The following is a 9,731-nucleotide window of genomic DNA, read 5'->3' as shown; positions in this document are numbered from 1 at the left end:
TGCTTCAAGGATACTGTATGCCTCTTACTGGAAAGGTGGTCTGATCCTTCAATGGAAGAATTGTTATGACCCATAGAAATATGCTTCAATGGCTAGACCAGTGTTTCTCAACCTTGGCAACTTTAAGACATGTGGACTTCAACTCTCAGAATTCCCCAGCCAGCATGACACAATCTGGCACAGATTTCAACTCAAATTGGAAACCATTCTTAGACTACAGTTTAATGCATGGATTGGTATTCCACCCAAAATGTGGGTTTAACTATGCATAAACTGGACTTATTAAAGCTTTTAATGTTATTCAGTGATTTATATTGTGGTGCCCGTGGTCCTGGATATTCCTTCTTCCTTCTTAATTCTAAGAAGGAATATCAAGGACCTTCTAATAATTCTTTAAAAACAAACAAACATATAAGTGTTTTAACACAAAAGTGAAAAAAGTATAACAGAAAAAAAATATTAAAACAGTTACAATTCTATATATGCTTATCTAATGCAAATATTCAAGAACATAAATATTTCTAATAAATTCTAATAGTGATTCTTAATCTATTAATGTGATACAAAATATGTTTATTTATAACTAATTAATGATATATTAGAAAGCTATATCCTCCATGACAATTTAGAATCCTTGATTTATTCATCTGCATTTTATTCTTTTTAATGCTCTCTGTTGTACTTGTTTATATAATCTCTTTAAATTGTCTAATAAAAAAGGGGGGAACCCAAATCATGTAGTCATTTATACTACTAGAATGAAGCAGAAACCCAATTAAAAAAAAAAAAAACAAGGAACATCTGCACAGGAAGGACATGGCAGAATCTGCAACATGGTGGGAATGGTATTACAATCTTTGTCACTTTAGTACGTGAAGGGTTAACATATGTAGAAAAAGAGCAGGGCTTGGATCTTAATGCTGCATCAGCCATCTTGCAGATTTGATGTCTCCCTCCCTGTAGACACTGCTGGTGATGTCTGATGTCAAGTCATTAATGTCAATTCAAGCAAACCTTCTGGGTCTGGAGCTCCAGATTAACCCCATTTCAACATATCTCTTGCATTCCTTTATTGACCTTTTTCATTCTGCAGCTTCCCTGGATTCCAATGTTTTCATGATCTGATGAGGAGAGAACTCATGTCCTACTATGATCACCCTGGGTTTTCAAATAATAGCTGAAGAACAGAATATAAAATGTGGATTCACTATGGAACTAAAGTTGTTCTATTTAAATCCTTGGTCTGTTTGTCTGGTATTTAGGGATTCCCAAAACAATTATCTCTTCATCCCATATCCCATCCCTTATCTATAAGCAATTCTGTAAAACATCAACTTTTCAATCCTCATCTCAGCAAAGAGTCCATAAAGGGTTGCTGGAACTTTACAAAAAAAGTCTTATTTTAATCTTGATCAAATAAACCAACTTTATATTCCCATCTTTTACTTCTAACAGTCTTAATCTTTAATTCAATCAAATATTGTTGTAGGATTTCATTTATCTTCAATTCTTCTTTATCCCATCGCACAGATTTCTTCAAGGCTTTAACAAGTCTCTTTTGTAGATCCAATAAGAAAATATTTTCCAGGTCATTCTCTTGGTTTATCTTTTAGACATAGTCTATCCATAGAAGCAGACATAATTACTGACAGTGTTGATATCATAGTTATTAATTTCTGGCTCCATTCTTCAAAGATCTCCTTTAATATTTCCCATGTTATAACGTGTGGTGCAAATTGTAAGTCCCAGCATTAACTGACATCAAGAACAGGGTTGTATTTTAGATATACTGAGATATTGAATGAAAAGGGTGAACTTAAAACTATGCAAGCGTTGGAAGAACAAGGTATAAAAATGAATTGGTTTTCATATTTGCAAATACAATCTAGATTTGATAAAGATTTTAAAGCAGAAGGTATTTATGATAAGCTGACTGTTCTAGATAAAATTTTGATGGGTACTGATGAAAAGGTGATTAAAAAACTTTATGGACATTTACTAGAATTTAAAATGGAGGAAGAACAGGTTAAAGAAACAATGATTGCATGGGGGAAAATTTTGGATATGGAATTGATTTAGAGAAGTGGCAAAAACTATGGTCTCAAAACTATGAAATGACAATGTCAACTGCATATAAAGAAAACTTGTATAAGATGTTTTACAGGTGGCATTTACCCCCAGCGAGGATCGCGAGAATGTGTAAGAACAAGTCCGATAAATGTTGGAAGTGTCATCAGATACTCGGCTCATATTACCATATGTGGTGGACATGTTCAGAAGCCAAAAGATATTGGAATAAAATCCACACATGGTTGGAAAAAATGACAAAACAACACATAGATTTTAAACCAGAGACTTTTTTATTGGGAATTATACTGGAAACATACAGTAAAGAATTGAAATATTTGATGGTAAATGTTTTGACAGTGGCTAGAATTGTATTTGCTAGGAATTGGAAGAATGAAAAAGTACCTATGCAGGAGGAAGTTATTAAGAAAATTATGGAATGTGCTGAGATGAGTAAATTGACATTTGAAATTAGAGAGCAAGAAGACAAACAATTTTATATGATATGGGATTTGTTTTATCAATGGTTGGACGAAAAGATACAGTAATGTAATAGATTAGGAAATTTTATAATAGAAACTCAATAAACTGATATAAATTACTATATATATATATATAAAATCAATGGACAAAAATGATACAAATCTTATAATGAAAGCTATAATTTCTCGTAATAAATGGTGTTATAGATAGACTAGTCACAAATGATTAATAATTGATAACTGATAAATATATAAATATACGTTGGATAGATAACATGAGAAACTATAAATGGTGAGTGAAGACTATGAAAGGATGGCACAAATGATTGGTAACTGGCTGACACACGGTTCAAGATGGAAGAGGGTTTTTATGTTTTTTATGTTCTTGTTTGTTTATGTATGTTTGTGTTTGCTGTAAAAAAATTAAAAACTTAAAAAAAAAAAGAACAGGCTTGTATTTTTTTTCCCTTCTCTTTGGAATCTTTAGTCTCCTCTAGTGTCCAGTTTCTAAAAATCATAAAGTGACTTATCTTTGTTATGACTTACAATAGCCAGTAGAGCCAAAATAAGTCTGTTTCCCATGAGAAGCTATTTATTTTTTATAGTTAATTCCAAAATCTTATAGTAAAAGTCAATATTCTAAATTTAATTGGGGCCTTAATCCATTTGTAACTTTCTTAAACCAACATCTTATTTAGTTTTTTGCTGTTTATTTCAAATTCTTTAAATTCTTAAGCTTGTAATTAATTTTTATTTTGTTCAGAGTTGAAACTAAACTCACCCGGCAACTTTTCACACTTGTTGTTCCAAAGGTCTCTAATAGCTTTAAGATGGTTAATAGGCAATTTTATTTGACAAGACAGAGAAAGTACTGAAAGTGGAACTACAAATGACAGGCTAAGATAATGATTTGGAAAAGAAACCGGCTGAATTTTTTTTAAGATTAAAAGGGAAATACAGATGATAAACCAAGAGAATGACTTGGAAAATGGGATGAAGAGATATTTGTTTGTAACCTTATAGGAAGTGAAGAGTTACTAAATTTGTCTATACTTGTGATGAAGATTCTAAGTCACTTCTTTATATATTTGTTTTCTTTTTCTTTATTATATTCTTTCTTTTCTTTTTCTTCTTTCTTCTTTCTTGTGTTTTTTATTCTTTGTTTCTCTTCTCCTTCTCTAAGTTTAATTTGTATTAGTTTTTACTATTATAATAACATTTTTAAATAAAATTATATTTAAAAAAAGTAAAGCCATAAGTTTCGTATTTGCTGATCAGTGACTGAATTAAAGCAACTTGACTAGCTTAAAGTGAGGCTGAGTTCATGATAATGGGGTCTGTCTTTAAATACATCAATATAAAATATAATCTGACTATTCCTTCTTAAATTTCTGTGGAATTTTTCACCAAATGCTATCCTCCAAGCCAAATTATAGTATAATTTAATTTTCATTGCAGTATGTACTCATATACACATTGGTTCATGTGACACAAATCTATTTGGGTTTGATACACCACTTTGCACTACTAACCAGAATAGGTGTGCCTGACTAAAACATAGAAAAAAATTGAAATTAAACCTAACCAAATTTAGGATATCATGCAAATACAGCTTTTGGAACTTGGTGAACCCAGAATGTTGGGTTCACACATAATCCTTGATACAGCAGATTTCTTATTCACAGAAATCACTGTAGCCCAGAGTTGAGTCACCTGGACCAGAGATTCCTCTGTGCTGGGTCTCTTCAGGACTCTGCCTCAACATGCATGAATTGACACATGTTCACTCATAGGTTCTATGATGGGGGCAGGGGTACTTACAACATGCTGCCATAATGGAAATGATGAGAATTATGTGCTTATGATATCATGATGCAAGTATATAATGGTACCATTTGCATAGTGACATCAAAATACAGTATTGTCATTTTGATCTGATTGCAGCTTGTTATGGATGCTTATGTGTTTACTGCTTCCCACTAGCCTCCTGATACAAATTATTTCTGTTCCTTTCCTTTTGGAACTTGTTCAGTGTGTCTTAGAATTTCCTCTTACTTCTGTATCTTTAGCTGTCCCTGGATGGCCTGCTAACTGCTGATCTTCTGCTGCAAGATTTAATTCCACTTTTCCTCCAAAGCAGCTCTCCAGTGACTGATGACATAACCTTTGGCCTCACCTATTTAAATTGACCCTTAGCGGGGACATTTCTTTAACCTTCTTTAGCAGTCCATCACTCATAGTGTTTTTAGGAATGTCTTCTCATTGGCTGACAATGAAAGCATCTCAAACTTCTGAACACAAGATGGTATTCAGCTAATATACTTGTCCATTGGTTCATCTTAGAGAAGATGAAATGTTATTATATTCAATACTGTAATATATCTCAGACGACATGGCTTCCCACAAAACAAAGCAAAACCTATATGGCAATACCAATATTAACTCTACAACATACGCCATCTACAACATAGTGTAAGGACTGTTAATAGCCACTATGTAGGACAGACAGGCAGAAGACTAGCAGAGCGCATCCATGAACACCAACTAGCAGTCAGAAGACACAATGAAAACTCCTTAAGCACACAACACATGGACAGACTCAACCATAGTTTCAACTGGGAAACTGTGAGCATCCTAGACCAAGCTAAATCCAAAAACTAGGGAATTTTTGGAAGCTTGGCATTCAGACAAATCAGCCATCAATAGACATATAGAAATAAACCGTATTTACACACCATTCAAAAGAGAAAATAAAAAAGCTAAGAAGGAAACAAAAAAATCAGAACACATCCTCTACAGCAGCCTTCACCCAGATAAGCAGGGATTAACACCAGACAAACAATCAAGTGGAAAACAATACCTTAATCAAGGAACTACCAAGGAGAAAACCACACCCCCACTGACACTGGCATGGCAAGCTACTGTATATAAACTCACTTGCACTGATGAGGTTACCTGGTTGGGTAATGAAATGTCTTGTGATGGAAAAATAATAAAATAAAGCTGGAAACCCTCCCACCTCCCCCTCCCCCTCCCCTCCCCTCCCCTCTCTTTCTGCCCCACCCTTGCCTCTCCTGCCATCTCTTTTCTCCACTTCCTCCTGCCATTCTTTGCTCATGCAAAACAGGATCAGCTCGAAGCTATTGCATGACCTGAGTGACCATGTTCTGCTGCTAAAAATAGCCCTCTTAACACTATCCTACTGAAACAATGGGAGGGCCATCACCTGTCTGCTTAAGGGTTTGCTGAGGTTCTTATCTCACAATAGAAAAACCATTTATCCCCCATTTAACACCTATCCAAACCTATCCTCGAATCAGATCCCTCAGATTTCCCACCCCTGAACCTCAAAAGTGTATAAATTCTTGTTGACCTCTTGTTCAGGGTCCCTCTTTCTTGAAAGCAGGCACGCAATGATCATTGCAATAAACATGGTTCTTCTCCTTAGCATTGTGCTCTTGTCTTTGGCAAAAATTCCACGACAGTCTGCAAGCAAGCAACCAAGCTCAGAGAGTACCAAGGACTCCACATATCTCTCGGTAAATCTTCCCCATTGATTTGCCTTATATATATGTTAGATTTCACCTCTTATGATTTTCATTCAGCTATAAATTCTGGAAGCTGAAGTCCAGCACATCTGGAGATCAACAGATTGCGGAAGGCTGATCTAGAATACAATGTCTTTATTATAAATTATGTCTCTTTCATTCAAATTCTTCTTTTATTCACCCATCTTGGCTTATGCTATACCAGGTGGTCAAAAAGTCATCTCATTCCCTTTTCCTAAGGAAAGAGAGAGTTCCAAAAACAGTTTCTCAAGGAAGTCTTAGCTGCCAGATCATCTGAGAGGGCCAGCCCCAGCAAATTATTCTGTGATCACCAGAAAGGAGATCAGGCTAGATTTTTTTCCATTTATCATTGCATTTCATGGAGTGTGCTTTTTAAAGGTCAGGAGTTGCTAATTAAATGGATTCAGCAGGAAGCTGACAAAGACAAATGACTTAAAATACTGACTAAAGAGAAATTAATCATTGGAGGGAGAAAACTTCATAAAGGAGAACAGAGTAGAATTACTTTCATTGACTATGGTCACCTAGTTTTTTTTGCTAGTGGCAAGAGGTGGGGGGTTAATAAGAAGGGTTATTATTTTAATTAGGTAGGTGCCATTAAGTCAGTCACAACTTTTTGTGACTGCTTGTTACACATTCACCATTTTGATCTATCTCCAAGCTCCAATAACAACTCACAGCTCTTCAAGGACATTCCCATGATCTCTTACATCCGCCCATCCACCCTTCTATTTCTCTCAGTTCACCAACCATAATCATTTTTCCTAGTCCATCATGCCAAACAAGAACATCTAGTTTAGCACAGTATTCAGCCTACTAGATTTCTGCATACAGAACATTGTGGAGAACTGGAGCCTCATATTCAGTCTACAGCCTGGGCATTGGCTTCTCCCTTCTATCAGAATAAAGCTCTACAACAGTCTCCCGCATGGCTCTACTGAATAGAAATTGCAGCTGCAACCTAGTTGTAGAACAAATTTCTTCAATATGTTGGAGAAGGTTGTTCCACTGGATTTTGGCATGGCTTTGAGAAAAGATGGGCTATCAAGTTGTTACTAAGAAGTTCTTCAGTCCCAGAGGGGAGTGAGAATATTTTTTTTATTTGGTGGTTCAGTAAAATGAAGACATCCTGTTTCTCTTGCTTTATTTTTCCTGGAACCATCTTAGCTAAGAGTCAAGAGAATGATTAAAGTTGTAGGTAGTATGGAGGTCACCTTCTTTTGGGTCTTCTTGAAACATTCTTCTACTTGGAAGCCCTTACATGGATTTGTGCTGCAGGACTTGTGGCACTTGCCTTAATACCTTCATCCCTATAGACATGACCAGGCTGTTGTGAGTGGATTCTTCCTCAATGTTCCTCTCCACATTGTCTCCCTACTCTCCATGTTTGCAATATTAAATTTTATTGAACTAGGGGCTGTGATAATTCCCCCAAATTTAACAAGGGGTTCTTAGAAGACCCCTGAAGTCATATCCTGTAAGCCCCACCCAGCCCCAACTGTGCTTTACTTTACAATGGACTATAATCTTTTTGAAGCCCAAGTCAAGATCAAGACCCCCTTCTCTGAAGTAAGAACAGCATCTGGGGTAGAATTGCAAGTCATCTGATCATAGCCTTCTCTATTATGGTCATGCTAGGCTTCATCCCACAGGCAGGAATGGACTACGTAAAGCTCACAATAAACCCAGGAGCTTCAGATAAGTAATATTTACTGAAGAAAGTAGTGTAAATATTAGGAAGTCAGATTCAAAGAATTTCAGCAACTAATAGAAGAGAATATGTGTAGCTCAGGGTTGAACTGTGGAGTCCTTGGGGTACTCTGAGCTTGGTTGATTTCTTGCAAATGAAACGTTTGCAGGAAAACAACCAAGCTCAGAGAACCCCAAGGACTCCACAATTTCAGCAACTGCTATGATTCAAGAAAAAGCTTTATATATAGAAACAAACCCTCTTGGACTTTGCTTTCCTTCCTGCCCTACATAACTGTCTGCTTGGCCCCCTCCCTTGGGTGGGCTGGTGTATTTCCATCTTTGTCCTTCATTTTTGTATTTGTCAGATTTGCTATCATGAACAGTATTTCACTGATTGTGAGAGAACTAATTCTCACAGGCTAGAGGTCTTATGTTCAATGTATTTTTTGAATTTCTACATGTGAAAATATTTATATTTAAAAGATAGTCAAACAAATCATAATAATTCTTTCTAAACTGGCATCTATACATATCTTAAGATTAAGACTATTAGAAGTAAAAGGAAGGAATACAAAGATGGTTTATCTGATCAAGGTTAAAACAAGATATGTTATTACTTTGGGCAAGCCTTTATGGACTTTCTGCTGACACCAGGACTGAACAGATGATGTTTTATGAATTCGCCTATAGATAAGGGATGGGATACGGAATGAAGAGATAATTGTTTGAAACCTTAGAAGGGGTAAAACGTCACTAAATTTGTTTATACTTGTTGTGATGAAGGTTGGAAGGCACTTCTTCACATATTTCTTTTCTCTTTATTATATTCTCACTTCTTTCTTTCTTTTCCTTTTTCCTTGTACATTTTTACTCTTTCTCTTCTCTTTGTTTATGCTTAGCTTGTATTAGATTTTACTATCATCAAAATTAATAAAAATTCTATACAAAAACAAATCAGCATCTATACAGTACATATGAGTTAGCATGTGTAAATTTTCCATTTCCTTTTAATTTTTTAATTTTAGCTATGCACAAATGTCCATCCTAACTGGCTTCCTCATTCGGGATCGATATCTGAGTGGGACACCCATTCCTGTAGCTGCTAATACCCCTCTTGATCTGCCACTGATTAGATCTCCCTTAGCTCCATAGATCCTGGGTGGTACAGAGGTGTAACTCCACTCTGCCACCCATGTAAATTAAGGTACACTGAAGCTAAGATTGACCACATTGTGCCTGTGATGGCTTAAATATATACACAATGAGTAGGGCAGATGAAAAGAAGCCCATCTTCATCCCAAACATTGTTTAAGTTGATGGCAGCATTTTTTGTCCAGGGCTCTTATGTCATCCCCAATCAGAACATACATTTGAGGGTACAACGTTAGCAAAGGTTGACTGGTTGGATCTTCTGACACAGGGTCATTAATATAGGTAGCTCTAAAAAGGGAATTTAATGAACCAATGATAAAAGGTAAGGGTGCTTAGGGACTACAAGGACCAATCTAGTTTAAAGCTTTAGGATTTTATGGGGTCTCCCATCCAAGAGTGAACCAGGCCTGATTCTGCTTGTCTTTTTTCAATATCAGCCAAGGTAAATAAAAGGCTGATCATCAATAACAGTGACAGCAAGATTAGAGTTTACCTTTGCAGGCCAGCTGTTAGAAAGAACAAATACAGAAGAACCCTTTTCTTAATAGATTTTCAGTCATCTCCTTGGCCATTGTAGTAAGCAGGATACTGGATATATAGATAGAGAGATAAACCAACATTTTTTAAAATTTAAATAAAGATATGCCAACTTTTAAATTTCTGGTTAAGGGGTTCAAAAAAGCAAGTTAAGGATCAGTACTCACAGAGTGTAAAAGAAACATGGAATTCAGAGTTCTGGCAGATCAAGTACTTTGAAAAACTTTAAAAG

This window comes from Python bivittatus, unplaced genomic scaffold, assembly GCF_059951505.1.
Source record: "Python bivittatus isolate LINGU-HERP-01145 unplaced genomic scaffold, Pbiv_v1 ctg000680_np1212, whole genome shotgun sequence".
In the NCBI taxonomy this organism is placed as follows: domain Eukaryota; kingdom Metazoa; phylum Chordata; class Lepidosauria; order Squamata; family Pythonidae; genus Python; species Python bivittatus.
This window is presented reverse-complemented; position numbering follows the sequence as displayed.